The sequence below is a fragment of the Microcaecilia unicolor genome, chromosome 1, assembly GCF_901765095.1.
Source record: "Microcaecilia unicolor chromosome 1, aMicUni1.1, whole genome shotgun sequence".
NCBI classification, from domain to species: domain Eukaryota; kingdom Metazoa; phylum Chordata; class Amphibia; order Gymnophiona; family Siphonopidae; genus Microcaecilia; species Microcaecilia unicolor.
Window position 1 is genome coordinate 257,453,516 of NC_044031.1, and position 14,918 is coordinate 257,468,433.

A 14,918-nucleotide genomic window follows, 5' to 3' on the forward strand; every position below is an offset into this window, starting at 1 on the left:
ACTGGAGGGAATTGGGGATGACCTCCCCTTACTCCCCCAGTGGTCACTAACCCCCTCCCACCCTCAAAAAAAAAACTTTTAAAATATTTTTTGCCAGCCTCAAATGTCATACCCAGCCTACTGACAGCAGTATGCAGGTCCCTGGAGCAGTTTTAGTGGGTACTGCAGTGCACTTCAGGCAGGCGGACTGAGACCCACCCCCCTACCTGTTACACTTGTGGTGGTAAGTGTGAGCCCTTCAAAACCCACCAGAAACCCACTGTACCTACAGGTAGGTGCCCCCTTCACCCCTTAGGGCTATGGTAGTGGTGTACAGTTGTGGGGAGTGGGTTTTGGGGGCGGGTTTGGGGGCTCAGCACCCAAGGTAAGGAAGCTTTGCATCTGGAAGCAATTTCTGAAGTCCACTGCAGTGCCCCCTAGGGTGCCCGGTTGATATCCTGGCATGTGAGGGGGACCAGTGCACTACGAATGCTGGCTCCTCCCACGACCAAATGGCTTGGATTTGGTCGTTTCTGAGATGGGCGTCCTCGTTTTCCATTATCACTGAAAATCAGGGATGACCATCTCTAAGGACGGCCATCTCTAAAGTCAACCTAAATTTCGCGATTTGGGCGTCCCCTACCGTATTATCGAAACAAAAGATGGACGCCCATCTTGTTTTGATAATACGGGTTTCCCCACCCCTTCGCCGGGACGTCCTGCGAGGACGTCCTCAGGAAAACTTGGGCGCCCCTTTTGATTATGCCCCTCTATGTAACATTGTAAGTCTATGTGCTTTGAAAATGAGTCTCTTAATCACCACAGCCAGCATTAAAAAAAAAAAACGACTATAGGGTTTAAATACTGACATGATATTCTCCAAATTATTTTTCATATGCTAGTCCTGTTACAGTTTGAAAACGTAAACAGTCATTTCTTATTTTTCTATTCTACTTGATTCTTAATTATTTAAACTTCTACCATATCACCTTTTAATCATCTCTTCTTCAGGCTGAAGAGCCCTGATATGTTCAGCCTTTCTTCAGTAGAGGCCATTTCATCCCCTTTGTCATTTTTGTTACTCTTCTCTGTATCTTCTCCAGCTCTGTTATCTTTTTTTGAGATGGGGTGACCAGAACTGCAAATATGGTTATAGTGTGGATCCTGGGTGATACCATGGTTCACTATATTTTTGACATGTAGTACTGTAGATTTATTTTAGTGTACATATTAAACAAATTTACATGAATAGCCAATGCTGTCATTATGGCAGGTCTACCATCTCCTATCCCAGTCAGGACATTAGTGTCCATAATTTGGATCATTGTGGTTTGTTCTGCTAGCAGTGAAAACCTGCAGGCTCCACTGTCAATGCAGGTTAAACCTTCTGATGGATCCTCTTCTTTGGTGACTCAGGGGTCCTTTTACAAAGGCACGCTGAAAGTGGCTTGCGGTAGTGTAGTCGCAGGTTTTGGGCACGCGCAGAATCATTTTTTCAGTGCACCTGTAAAAAAAGGCCTCTTTTTTCCCCAAAAATGGACGGGCGGCAAAATCAAAATTGCTGTGCGTCCGTTTTGTGTCTTTGACCTTACCGCCAACCATAGACCTAGTGGTAAAGAATTTGGGCGGTAAGGACCTACGTGCGTCAGATGCCACTTGGCATGCATCTGCTACGTGCGTCCGAAAATAAAAATTATTTTTCAGACACATGTAGTGGACGTGCACCAAAAATGAATTACCACAAGAGCCACACAGTAGTCTGGCGGTAAGTCCATTTTGGCGCACGTTGGGCATGTGTAGGCACCTACACAGCTTCGTAAAAGGGGCCCTCAGTACTTATTCCCAGAACTGTGGCAGACCAGACTTGCACAGTGAAAATTCTGCCTTATATAGAGAGGGCTAGATTCTATATATGGCACCAAAAAATACCCTTGTAAACTGTATTTTATAAGCCGCACCTAAAGTTATGAGGCGAGTCCAGCATAAATTTAGGCATGGCCATTTTCACCAATGAAAAATGTGGTGCAAATGCCCGTGTCTAACTTCACACCCAGAACACCATTAATCTGTAATTACATGCATAACTCAAAACCACACCCCTGCTCCACCTCGAAATGCCCATGATCCTTCATTTCTGTACCCCCTTTTTTGGACCACACTTAAATGTTAGGCACAGATATTTACATGCATTGATCCCAATTAAAAAACCATTTAGTGGCACTAATTAGCTCATTATTCTAATAAATTGCGCACATAAATTAGGAACACGCCTAAATTTGTGCTTACAATTTTTAGCAATCTTTATAGAATCAGGGGATGAATGTGCCATATTTTCATGATTCCCGTTTGTTTCCACATTGATGGTGATATCACAGGCATGCATGGACCACCCTTCATCTTGCAATTTTTATGTGCTTCCTCTTCCTTCTTGTTCCTCTGGCAGGGACAGCAGTCAACTTAAAGACTCACTAAGCTAACTTACACCTGATTTCTGTGAAAGACATTACACCTCCAAACACTGCCATTAAAGCACAGAAATACCGTGTTCATATTTCCAGGAGCCTTGGGTCCCACATTGGCACTTTTTTTTTTTTTTTTTGCAACCTCCCTTCTGAATGTGCATGCTAAATTTGAGGGATCACATGGACCCAAGTTTCTACTTCTGGGAACCCTTGTAAGACCTGGGATGGATTCTGTGTTAAGGGGACAAGATCATCTATACAAGGCCCAAAGTGTACCATTTAAGTTAAGAGGCACATTTCAGATCAGATAATTGTGTTGGAAACACAATATCTTTAATGAATGTTTTTAGTGAATGTCAATCAGTTCCAATGAGTACGCTGCATATAAGTACTAAAACAGACTAGGGATTTGATCCTTAATATGCCAAGGACAAAACATATTACTAATACAATTCGACATGTTAAGTGTGTTTGACCTAGTAGATCACACAACACTAATGACCCTGCTAGACAATATGGGAATCAGCGGACTAGTAGCAGCATGGTTCTGTGGTTTCCTAAGGACCAGATCCTACATTGTAAAAATGTCCAACCAGATATCACCCCCATGGATTTCTGAGAGTGGGCAGGGCCCGGCCCAAGGCAAGATGCCACATGAGACGGAGCTAACATGCCGCCCCCCCCCCCCCCCCCTCAGCATTTTACCTCATCATGATGATGTTCCAAACCCGGCAGCGATTCCCATATGCTGCCGTGCCACCGCTGTCACCCGCCTCTTCCCTTTACTGTGGCTGCCTAAGCTTCTGACAGAACAAGAAGTTACTTCAGAAAGGTGGCCACAGCAAAGGGAAGAGCCGGGTGCCAGTGGCGGCAGGGCAGCATATGGGAATCACTGCTGCTGCCGGGTTTGGAACGTCATGACATGGTAAAACACTGCAAATCCACTCCCCGAGATGCTGCTCCCATAGAGTGCTGCCTGAGGACCCCGTCCAAGGTGGCCTAATGGTCAGATTGCCCCTGAGTGTGGGGTACCACAGGGATCTCTAATCTCACCAATACTGTTAAATGTAATGATGGCACCACTCAGAAAAAAAAAAACTAGAATTCATGGGCTTCCACCCATTCATATATGCAGACGATGTCACCATATACATACCTTTTCACAACAGTATCACAGAAATAGTACAGAAAATTTAAAAAGTCCTGGACCTCATGGAAAACTGGACAATGACTTTCTTTTTTTTAATTTATATATTTATTAATATTATCCAATATTTTACAAGACAATCCTCTTGTTCAGGAAAAGTATCTAATAATCTACAAATTGTGTAAAAATAATAAAACAAACAGGAAAAGAAAGTGAAGCTTAAGCTTCACATTAACAGGAAAACTATACTCAAGTCCATACATGTGATCCAAGATTTCAGGAAAATACTGGAGACAAATTATCTAAAGGTTAATCAGAAAAAAAGAAATTATACAAATACTGTTAAGTAGAGCAAACACTTGTAATTAACGCTTATCCATTTTCACTGAGGTTATGAGTGAAGATACATGAGACGGCTCTGTAAATACATATTTTTTATCCCTAAACCTTATTATACACTTGCAGGGGTATCTTAAAAAAAAAGGTACCCCCCAAGTGTAAAACTTCAGGCCTAAGGAGCAGGAATTGTTTCCTTCGTCGTCGTGTCTCCTTAGAGACATCAGGAAAAAGTAAAACTTTTAAACCCAAAAAGGGTTTATCTTTATTTCGGAAAAAGAGACGAAAGATCCAAGACAATGACTTTCAAACTCAAACTAAACAGAAACAAAACTAAATTCATGGTACTATCCAGCCCACACAACTCCACATCCTACCAAAACTTCATAATCAATCATCAAACATACCAAATTGAAACACAACTAAAAATATTAGGAATCATTCTCGATAAACATATATCACTGGACAGTCAAATATCAGCAGTAACATCAAAATGCTTCAACATACTATGGAAACTGAGAAGGATAAGAGACTATTTCCCAAGAAAATCCTTCGAGATAATGGTACAATCGACAATACTATCATAACTAGAGTACTGCAACACAGCTTACGTAGGGTGAAAGGAAGCCACACTAAAGTCACTATAAACTGTCTGCGGCAAGACTGATATTCAAGAAGCTGAAATATGAAAGAGCAACTCCACTACTCAAAACATTGCACTGGCTGCCAATCAAGGCAAGACTACTCTTCAAAACAAGCACCATCATACTATTTGGAATAGCACCTGAATATATGCTAAACATGATTGAGCTATCCCCAAGAAATGCAAGTCCAGAAAGCAGAGGCTACCTACTTCTTCACCTACCCAACTGCAGAAATATAACTTATAAAACCATCTACATAGCTGGATTTAGCTACCTGGGTTCTAAATGGTGGAACTCAATTCCAAAAGCCATAAGAAGCATCACTAACTACCTCCAATTCAGGAAAGAAATGAAAACCTACCTTTTCAAAAAATTCTATATCTGACTACATAAGATAACAATGTCCTTCTCTACAAATCTACCTCTACAAATCTACATAAGCTAACAATGTCCCATCTCTACAAATCTACCTCATCAAAACCTTTCAGAAAACCACACAAACTATCATCCTACATTCATCAACATCCCACCTCTACAAACCTACCTCATCAAAACTGTATAGAAAACTACATAAACTATAGACCTACTTCCTTCTAAACAGCCCCTCAGAAAATTCTAAAGACTATTGATATACTCCCCATGTCATAATGGTTAAATACTAATGTAACTGTCAACCAAAATTGTAAACCACTTTGAACCAAAACTTGTTTTTGGATAACAGTGGAATAGAAGAATGCATAAATAAAAATAAATAAATCCTCTCTTACACCTACTTCTAGGACAGTCTTCTTCTGGACTCTGGGCTCTCGTTAGATCTCCTACTTGATTTCCTCAGCCACCAGGGACCCTTTCAATTGGTGTCTCACAAAAATAACAAAAGTGCAGCATATACTGGCACAGAATTTAGGTATGTACACCAGTTTGTATCAAGCTCAACAAATCTAAAGACTTGTTTGTTTAAAGGAGAAAGAAACCTCAGAAACCCTTAGGATAAAAAATCCTTGGGTACAACCAACAATGACTTGCTCTATCCCTAGACACTAGTGACACCACCAGTAGGTCTCAGAGGATCTTTAAGTGGTTGGGGGTCTTGGCTAAGGGTCCGGGGGGGGGGGGTGAGAGAGAAGACTCTTAATGGGGTCCTGAGTGCTTCAGTTGTACATTCAGTAGTAGAGTACTGTGAGGGGGGGTTGGAGGTATCTTCTATGGAAGTTGGGGTGTCTTTGGAAGGAGGAAGAAGAGGTCTGTGCATAACTTTAAAGGGAGGGAGTTATTAAGGTGTGGTAAAAATCAGACTTTTACCACACCTTAATTTACTGAGGAAGTCAATGAAATCTCCTGCCTTCCTGAGGAAACCACCTAACTCAAACCCCATCAAATCAGGTATAGAACCCATTATATAAAGAAAAATTGCAGACCTCACAGTATACACTGAAGAAAGCCACAGCACAATGGCTGAACATCGTTTCCACTTACTCAGATGCGGCAAGACCTGGACAACCACAATAATCCTGTAGGTCATGTTTGTCTACCTGCAGCTGCACTACTACTACGGTTCTCTGGGGGATACGTGTTCATTTCTCTTTTAGGTATATACACTTCTCTACATTTGGCTTAGTTGTCCCTGTCAAAAAAGTTCTCTAGAAGTGGTGACTGAAAGAACAACACTGGTAGTATGTGTTGCCCTGTAACCTGATCACAGTGCAGACTTGAGACTCTAAGAAAATGGATATGCAATTTTTTTGGATTGAAGATGCAGATTTTTTCTGATTTTTCTTGGTAACACAAAAGAGGTGTATGGACTTTTTGGCTTTGTGCCCAAAAATCAAGGCCCTTGGCGCTACATTTATCTAGAAATTTCCATGTAGATGTTTTATTTAAATATTGTTTACCACTACAATATTCTTTTATTATAAACAATTGTTGCAATTTATATCATCAAAAAAAAGGTCTTCTAGGGATCCAAGAAGGTGGTGGTCTTATACCGCTGAGCACGTTGCTTCCTCCTTTCTGTTCTAGAATGCTTAAATGAAGGTTGCAGTGATGAATCTATCCTTCCTCTTCCCTGCCTTCAGTTTTCTCTGGTCTATGGACCGACATTTGATCTTCTCGGTTGTCTCAGCATCTCTTGGTGAAACTACACCTGGCTCAGTTGACACCTTTTATCAAAACAATTATTAACCAGTCCACATATTAGAATATGACTATATTTAAAGGAAAATGGCCTCAATGAGCTCCAAGATCAAACACAATCTCACAGAGCTTAAACAGACCCAATGTTCTTCTCATCTTCATTGGCCAAAAATCCTTATGGTGCCACAGATCAAAATTTATTTTTATTGTCTGCGGTCTTGCAGGCTCATTTTCGAAAGAGAAGAACGCCCATCTTTTGACACAAATCGGAAGATGGGCATCCTTCTCACAGGGTCGCCCAAATCAGTATAATCAAAAGCCGATTTTGGGCGTCCCCAACTGCTTTCCATCGCGGGGATGACCAAAGTTCACGGGGGCATGTCAGAGGCGTAGCGAAGGCGGGACTTGGGCATGCATAACACATGGACGTCCTCGACCCATAATGAAAAAAAAGGGCATCCATGATGAGCACTTGTACGACTTTACCTGGTCCTGGTTTTTTTATGACCAAGACACAAAAAGGTGCCCGAACTGACCAAATGACCACCAGAGAGGATTGAGGATGACCTCCCCTTACTCCCCCAGTGGTCATTAACCCCCTCCCACCCTCAAAAAACATCTTTAAAAATATTTTTTGCCAGCCTCAAATGTCATACTCAGGTCAATCACAGCAGTATGAAGGTCCCTGGAGCAGTTTTAGTGGGTGCAGTGCACTTCAGGCAGGCGGACCTAGGCCCACCCCCCCCCTACCTGTTACACTTGTGGTGGTAAATGTGAACCCTCCAAAACCCACCACAAACCCACTGTACCCACATCTAGGTGTCCCTCTTCACCTGTAAGGGCTATGGTAGTGCTGTACAGTTGTGTGTAGTGCGTTTTGGGGGGATTTGGGGGGCTCAGCACACAAGGTAAGGGAGCTATGTGGAGGAGTGGCCTAGTGGTTAGGGTGGTGGACTCTGGTCCTGGGGAACTGAGGAACTGAGTTTGATTCCCACTTCAGGCACAGGCAGCTCCTTGTGACTCTGGGCAAGTCACTTAACCATCCATTGCCCCAGGTACAAATAAGTACCTGTATATAATATGTAAGCCACATTGAGCCTGCCATGAGTGGGAAAGCGCGGGGTACAAATGTAACAAAAATAAATAACAAAAAATAAATGTACTTGGAAGCAATTTATGAAGTCCACTGCAGTGCCCCCTAGGGTGCCCGGTTGGTGTCCTGGCATGTCAGGGGGACCAGTGCACTACGAATGCTGGCTCCTCCCACGACCAAAGGGCTTGCATTTGGTCGTTTCTGAGATGAGCATCCTTGGTTTCCATTATCGCCGAAAATTAGAAACAACGAAGTCTAGGGACGCCCATCTCTAAGGACGACCTAAATTTCAGGATTTGGGCATGCCCAACCGTATTATTGAAATGAAAGATGGACGTCCGTCTGGTTTCGATAATACGGGTTTCCCCGCTCCTCCACAGGGATGTTTTGCAAGGATGTCCTCAGCAAAACTTGGGCGTCCCTTTTGATTATGCCTCTCTTGGCATCTTCTTTCAGGTATGAGATATCTTAAAGCTTCAAGTTGCAACAACTACCTTGGTGGATGCAAACTGAAGTTGCAGGAGTCCTTGGAACAATGTCCCCACACTGACATTGTGAAGGCTGTTAAAGACCTACAGGAAGAACTTTTCTAGCTACAACCCCCCAATGTGGAACTGAGGGGACAAGGAATATACTTCTGTCTTCAGAGGTGATCACTACTGATTCTTCAGAGGGATAATTTCTTCTATGCAAACTATGCCTTTCTCCCTTCAGAGACTGGTAATTTTCTCTCTGGAAACAATATGAGAAGCTATTCAAACTTTGGGGACACTGGTCTTCTGTCAATAAGTAAAGTTAAATTTATTGGAATTTTGAACTTAGAGCAGAATCATAGTAAAACATTAGATTTTAATCAAATGAAGAGTTAGATTAATGATATTGAAGGTTCTCAGACAGCTATGATTAAGGATTTGACTGCATTGAGGTTGAAAACTGAAACTCTTGAGAACTCTGCACAATCTGCTAATTAAGGATATTGAACTTCCTCAACCAAAAGTAATGTTTAATAATATTTAGTGGAACATTTAAAGATTCCTGAACAATCATTACCACCTATAGCAAAGATTTATTATCTTCCCACTGTTAAGAAACAGATGAGAGGAACAGTTGTGGAAAGACAATGAATGGATGTTCTGGATGTTTCTATTTTATTGGGAAAATCGGATACTGAGGATTTAGTTTCTTGGACCCTATTAGTTCAACTGGCATTACCCAACACTGGTTGCTATGTATATTTTTCAGGCACCATCAGGCTCCTTTTATGAACTTCACAATTAGAATGTTTCCAGATGTCTAATGATACTCAGAAATGGGGAAAAAAGTTTTTGCTTTATCATCAGGCACTGCTTCAACTAAGAGCAGTTTCCTTCCTGAAATTTCCTTGTAAATGCATTATTAAATATAAGGACAAGAAATATATATTTTCAGATCCTTCTCATTTGTCAGCTTTTGTTGCCACACAAAAAGCAGAAGTGACACCTGTTTTCTTCTTTATAATTTCCTGGATCTTGGCCCAGTCTTTCTTTTCGTGGTTGAAAAGTTGTGAATATGGTGGTTAATTTGTAATGCTTATATGTGCTTATTTCCTTTCAAAAGAAACCAGAAAGAAGAGGTGGCCAAAGGACAGAGGTGTAACCACAGGTCCAAAAAGAAATTTTTTATTAGCTGACCCTACACAGCTGTTTTTTGGCACATTGCATGCATCAAGGGTTGTTATCTTTATCAACTCAGATCTCAAACTAGCACCCAAAGATACCAAGGTCTCTTTGTACTCAAAAGAAGCGGTGTTCCAAAGTTCACTGCTCACTGAAACAAAATGAAAGTACTTGTGATTGTGCCTCCATCTTTACATAAGAACATAAGAATAGCCATACTGGGTCAGACCAATGGTCCATCTACCCAATATCCTGCTTCCAGCAGTAGCCAATCCAGGTCACAAGTACCTGGCAGAAACTCAATTAGTAGCACCATCCTTTCTCCAACTCCACTTTCTGGTTTCTTTTGTGTGTTCTGTGGAGGTCTTTCTCTTCTTCGTTGTGTTGCTTATTTCCTTTCGTTCATTATTATGTGATGGATGATATATTATAAAGTCTAATAAATATAACAATTTATGGTACACACTTGCACAGGAACCCAGTTTAGGCATATCAGCAATAGAGGTGCTCTATGTGAACAAAAAAAAATCAACCTGGCTGCTGTATTCCATTGCATCTGGAGCTTAGACCTTAACTGACTAGAGATATCCACATATGAACTGTTGCAGTAGTCTAAATTAGAAAGTATCCACACCTGGACCAATAATATATAATGTTCTTCATAAAATATCAAGCATATACTTTGGAGTTGGTTTAGTCTAAAAAACTGTTTTCACGATGCAGTTGTGAGGCTCTAATGTAAACATAGAATCAAGTAAATCTCAGAACTGTAGTAGTTCTTTCTACTTGCAGTGCAATCCTGGTTGGCAGTTGTACCGCTTCTGGAATAAATTTGCATAGTTATTCAACTGTAGCAGTTTTGTTTTAGTTTTGTTTATTATACTCAAAATATCAGAGGGTAAAAGAGATCAATTCCAATCATAAAAGAAAACTCTTTCACAAATGCCGGTTACAGCGTTCTCTATTTAACCAAAAGTAAATTAAAGCTACAAAGTGTGATAAAAGCTGGAGGAAAAAGCCTCATTACCCCACCTATCCCTTATGTATTTTCTTTAGGTAATAGGTTTCATGGAGTAATCACTGGCATAAAAAACCTCCGCTTATAATCATTAAAACTCTGTGCTCTGCTGTTATACTGGTGAACCATAAAAAACTGTGACTCAAATCAAAAAAACACTTTAGGGGCCCTATTGCCAAGCTATGGTAAAAAGGGCCCTGCGGTAGCCTCAGTAGCCATTTTTGCTGCACGGTGAGGTCCTTTTTACTGTAGCAGGTAAAAAGGCTGCCAAAATACATGGCCATGCGATAAGGTTGCTCTTACCACATGGTTATGTGGGAGGAGCAATTGAGGTGGTAGTAAGGGCTCCCATGCTAACCCGGCAGTAAGCAGGCAGCCCAATTACCGCCGGGTAACCACTATGCAAAAAAAAATGAAGCCTTATTTTCCTTAGCGTGGGAAATAGCTTGTGCTGGGGCTAGAACTACTGCCAACACCGTTTTGGGCCGGCAGTAGCTCCAAATTAGTACGCCATAAGCCCGCATTGGGCTTACTGCCACTTTGAACGGGGGCCCCTAAGCTTTAAAACAGATGTGCTTCACTATAGACTTCCCATCGACTGTGGCCAAATTTTCGCCCTTTGGCTGTTTCAAGAATGTGTTAGTCAATTCAGCTAACTCGCATTGTTCCTATCGCCTGTGGTGAAACTTTGGCCACAATCGATGGGAAGTCTATAGAGAAGCACATCTGTTTAAAAGCTAAGGGCCCCTTTTACTAAGGCGCACTAGTGGATTTAGAACGCGCTAAAAATTAGCATGTGCTAAACACTAAGAATGCCCATTATATTCCTGGAGGAGTAGCCTAGTGGTTAGTGCAGTGGACTTTGATCCTGCGGAACTGAGTTCGATTAACACTGCAGCTCCTTGTGACTCTGGGCAAGTCACTTAACCCTCCATTACCCCAGGTACAAAATAAGTACCTGAATATATATAAACCACTTTGAATGTAGTTGCAAAAAACCTCAGAAAGGCAGTATATCAAGTCTCCTTTCCCTCTGAGAGTTTTAGCTTTTAGCGCTCGCTAAATCCATTAAGCGCCTTAGTAAAAGTGGCCCTAAGCATTTTTTTTATATGAGTCACAGTTTTAATAATTATAAGCAAAGGTTTTTTATACAGTGATATCTCCATGAAATCTATTATCTAAAGAATATACATAAGGGATAGGTGGGGTTCTGAGGCTTTTTCCTGCAGCTTTTATTATACTCTGTAGCTTTAACTTACTTTGGTTAAATAGAGTAGGCTGTAACCGGCATTTGTAAAAGGGTTTTCCTAACTGAGCAGTTTTGTTTTAGCAAACACCCACAGAAGGTGAGCTCTCCACAGCAAATCCAACAGGATAAAACAAACAGTGGATCCAATAAAAGTCCTCTCACAATGAGTGTCTTCCTGAACAAGGTCTTTATTCACAATAAACACAATTGACCCGACACGTGACGTGTTTCGGCCGTGAGGCCTGCGTCAGGGGTCTAAAAAATAATGGACATAAAAAACACATACAAATGTAGTTAAAAACATAATCAAACCATAAAACTCCAAATAAAATTATATGCATATTTAAACCATTGAGACAACTTAATTAAATAATATAAATGTACAAATATAAATGTACAAATACATATATCTCAAATGATAATAAATGAAAATGAAAATGTTAATGAATAAAAATACAAATGTATACATCTTGAATGATAATAAATAAAACTGTTGTGGACATAAGTGATATAAGTATAAATAATAATAAATAATTATCAAACAAATTTTTATAGAGATAAATGAGGACAAAACATGAAATAAGGTACATTGAAATATATAACGTCAAAAATGGGGAACATACCTATTATTATCTGAAGATAAAATGCCTTGTGGGTCAGGTGATAAATCAACCCTAAAAACTGCTAAAACAAGTATCTGAAATCAATATATAAATCAATAAAATTAATAAATACATACTACCCATACATCCATATGTATTAAACTCAAAACAGGACACAAACATTGAACAGGGATCTCAAAATCAATTTGCATCAAGGTATCAAAAAGAAAAAACAATCAAACATATATATGTAAATAATATGCAAAATGGCTATTGCTGAATGCAACCGATGTATGAAAAAATAAGGAAAAAAAAGCAAAAGGAGAAAAAAGAACATCAAACCAAAAAGCATCCTTGTAATAATAAACCAAAAAATGAGCTTTAAAAACCTTTTACATCATATTGTGCTTAATGAACTAATAAAAAGATGAAACTGCGCCTCCATACAGTGTGAAAATTGATACACACTCACCGAGAATGACATGCACGTGAGCTGTGATAACTTACAAAAACGCGAAAACGTAGTGTACACCACCAATACTGGAAATGGGGTTGGTGCCTATGGATGCGCCAAATAGCCCTTAAAAATCATAGTCGTAAAAAACAGGCTCACCAACTCAAGCATAGCACTGTACCGAAGTAGCGAACAAAACAAAACTTTAAAAAGATTAAAAATTGCGAACACGCCATCTAAAGCATAACGCTGTGCCGGAGGTAATGGTGACGTCACTAGCTGAGATGTCGGTTGAACACCCAACTGGTAAAAAAGATATGCGTGACTAAGGCATATGAATGTGAAGCACATTATTAAAAAAATAAGATATAATCGGCGAACCACGTAATAAAAAAATAAAAAAATCAAACCTCATGAATACCAAATAAAAAATGCCAAATAAAAAGCGCTGGGTTTTAGTTTTATCTAACGGCTCGATGTGTACTACGTAAATTCTGTCATAATGAAACTGGCTAGAATAGAAAAAAGGCAAAGAAAAATACAAAGACTCACCGTATGCGGAACTGAGCTGTGCTACTCAGTCGTACGCAATCAAAAGCAAAATTTCAAAAGGCCCGCGGTAACGGAATTAATACCGGAAGTAAAGATGACGTCACTTTCCCATGTGATCAACAAACACCGTTGCTAAGGTGATGTGTACCATTTGGATAGGGCCGGCACATACTAATATGAAGCGATAAAACCAACTGCTTTACCCTTAAAAAACAAAGGGAATTGAATTACACTGCTGATGATGGCTAACAAAATGAGCCTGAGTGTATGAGAGCTAAGTGTAATCCATTGTAATGTTATCACTTTGTATTAAAATGTGTTTATAAAGGCGTGAGACGAATGGGAATGTTAAAAATCCCCTGCATAAGGGCCAACCGTATAATAAATTCTAGTATATAAATAAAAAGGATAAGATTAATATGATGGTGGCATATCCGTGATGATGATGATGAGACAATAAAAAATATAAATAATAATAATATATAAAAAAAATAATAAAAAGATATATTATAAATCGAGATAAAAATAAAAATAATAATAAAAATAAAAATGAATCTGACACTGAAAAATTAAAAATAAAGGGTTTTCCTAACTGAGCAGTTTTGTTTTAGGCCATGTGACTCCATTTTTCAACAATCTCTATACTATCTGAAGAGTACCACAGTAGTCACAGCTCAGGATTACATGCCATGGAAATCTGCTCCATTTAATCGGACAGGAGCCTCTCCTGCCCAGTTAAATTGTTTTCAATATTGACTCCTTTATTTTTACACCTATTCACACATCAAAGCAGAGAGCACAAAAAAAAAAAGCAGCAAGAACTTAAAAACACTGCTACATCTACAAAAACCTTGCTCTCTTTTGTGGAGGTGTTCTAGGGTGTGTTAAGGTGTGAAACCATAGCAATAGTTCAAAGGTTGAACCCTGTATAGAGATCAGTGTGTGAAAGGGAACAAAGTGTTTTTGCTAAGGTATTGCCAATCCTGTATATTCATGGATAAGACAGCTATCATACAGTAAAGAAGAAAAAAGGCTTTCATTTACTAACCTCCTCCTCCTCCTATTACTATAAATTATTTCTATAGCGCTACCAGTCGTACGCAGTGCTTCACAATTGAACATGAAGGAAAGACAGTCCCTGCTCAAAAGAGCTTACAATCTAAATCAGGACAGACAGATAGGACCAATAAGGGATAAGGGTAGGACAGACAGAAGGACACATAGGGAAAGGGACTATTGAAGAGAGGAAAACAAGATAAAGGTTACGAGCAGGTGACAAGTTAGGAGTCAAAAGCAGCATCAAACAGGTAGGTCTTTAGCCCGGATTTGAAGGCGGCCAGGGATGGAGGTAGACGTAATGGCTCAGGAAGCCTATTCCAGGCATAAGGTGCGGCGAGATAAAAGGAACGGAGTCTGGAGTTAGCGATGGAGGAGAAGGGTGCAATTAGGAAAGATTTGCCTAGTGAACGGAGTTTCTGGGAAGGAGTGTAGGGAGAGATGAGGGTGGAGAGGTAGTGAGGAGCTGCAGAGTGAATGCACTTATAGGTCAATAAGAGGAGCTTAAATTGTATACGAATATTATGAATATCCAAAT